Here is a 2,252-nt window from a genome sequence, read left to right as displayed (position 1 = left end):
CAAAGTTCATTTCTTCCTCCTCTGTTCTTTCCTGGTCATTCCAGTCTGCAGGCTTGAGGCGGTGGGGTAGAAATCCTCAGCAGTGTCCAGGCAGTTGTAGGAGAATCTTTTAGGCTGTAAGCAAAAGAAACAGAGTTGTGGACCAGGACCTGAGTGGTTGAGCTCTGACCTTGAATGAGTAGGTCTGTCTTTCTATGCCATAGCTATGCCTTTTGTGAAATGAGATAAAACTAGATGGACTCTGGCCCTAAAGCTTGAATGCCCTGGCCAGGAATGTTATCTGTTCTTCCTCAATGAAACATGTACATACTTTATGAACTCAAGCATAGACCCTCTCAGGTAGAATCAGTGTCACATCCCCTTTTGAGAAGCCTTCTAAGCAGGTGGATAATCGTTGGCCAAGATTCAGTCTGAACCGCTTTTGTGGCAGAGAGAGTAAGGCCCTGCCGGATTGTGGGAAATCCTGACCTCCCTCCTCCCACACTTCAGGAATTTGGACTTTTGTGAACTATCAGGGACTTTAGGTAGAAAGTGACCTGGTCAGATCTGTTTTTCAGGACACGTGCTGTAGTAGCTGGTTTCTGTAACTGTGTTGCTCCAGAGTCCATTTGAGAGACTCAGATCTTGGCTGAAAGCGTCAGAGGGAAAGGCAGGAACACTTGAGAATGCCAGGTCTTTGTGAAATAGAGGGAAAAGGAGGTGGTAGGTGAGCTTGAAGGTGGCTCTGAGCTCTGCCTGGTTTGGGTTACGGGGTGGATCAGATGTCTTTAGTCCTGGGATAAGGATGAGGGTTAAGATGGTGGTGGACTGAGGAGCTAAACTGAGTTAGAGGGTATATTTGATGAGGCACCTGTGGGCCGTCTACCCACAGAACTACCCATGGGCAGACAGCTGGAGCAAGAGGACGCTGTGACTGGAGTGGTGGAGGCTGGTGAGGAACCAGGAGTGAGCCCCAAGGGTCTCTGGCTTATCGAGGCACATGGCTGTGTGATGTCCTCTTTCTCAATTATTTCTCCAGTGATTCTGAGTGACTTTTCAGGAATTTGGGAAGATATTCTTTGCCTGAGGTTGCATATGAGTTACAGGAAGTCATAGAAAGAGGTGGGGGGAGGGTCTGTGAACCTATGAGGGAAGAGGAAGAGGAGAAAAATGAGCAAAGGCTTTCTAGAGAAGGGTGATAAGAAAGGGCGGACAGGTGAAACACACACTATAAAAATTTTTAACATTTATTACAAACCATAAAAAGTACAATGTAAATGTAAGCGTTCTGTTGAGAACACAGTATCCATGGGTCAGATCCAAGAGGGGTGTGACTTGTAGGGTAAAGGAGAAGTCCCACGGAAGGGTGAAGCTGACATCTGGGCTACCAGGTCTAGAAGTCTGGAAGCTGTCCCACTTGCTGGTTTACTCAACCTCTTGTTAGCAATGAGTTTCATATATTCATTTTACAATACAAAATAGCCAACAAGAATGCTGTGCATAGTGCATGCCACCTAGCAGTGAGCTCACCGCTTTATGATCTCATTTGGTCCTCACAGTGGCAGATGGTACCTTAATAAGCCTCATTTACAGAGGAGGGAACTAAGATACAGTCATTTATCCAGGACTTTACAGTTTGTGTGCATGAGCCAGAATTTGAAGTTGGGCTCCCCAGGGGACACAACCTCTCAATAGCTATATATAGTTTAGTAATTCTGTGCTTGTTTGCTTGCTTTAGTGAGACAGATAGGATGCAGTCTGGGTGCAGAGAATGTGGGGTAGGACGCTCCTGTTGATAGGAGGAGGCGATGGGAAGTCCTGAGGTTGGACTTCTCTAGGAATGGTCCTCGAATAAGCTAAATAAGAATTATCTGGGATGTTTGTTAAAAATTGAAATCTGAGCCTGGCGCGTGGTGGCTCAGGCCTTTAATCCCAGCACTCAGGAGGCAGAGGCAGGCATGAAATTGAGGCCAGCCTGGTCTACATAGTGAGTTCTAGGCCAGCTAGGGCTACAGGGAGACCCTTTCTCAAAAATAATCCCCCCCCCAAAAAAAAACCCTGGAATGTTGGACTGGAGAAATATCTCAGTGGTTAAGAGCACTGGCTGCTCTTGGAAAGGACCCAGGTTCGGTTCCCAGCACCACATGGTGGTGGCTCACAACAGTTTTTGTTGTGAGCAACTCTCTTCTGACCTCTGTAGGCATTCACGACATGGGTGCCCTTACACACATGCAGGCAATATACTCATACATATAAAATAAAATATCAAAAAA

The sequence above is a fragment of the Nannospalax galili genome, unplaced genomic scaffold (assembly GCF_000622305.1).
Source record: "Nannospalax galili isolate Female #2095 unplaced genomic scaffold, S.galili_v1.0 scaffold1623, whole genome shotgun sequence".
Classification (NCBI taxonomy): Eukaryota; Metazoa; Chordata; class Mammalia; order Rodentia; family Spalacidae; genus Nannospalax; species Nannospalax galili.
The sequence above is the reverse complement of the archived record's forward strand: the minus strand, read 5'-3'. Positions refer to the sequence as shown.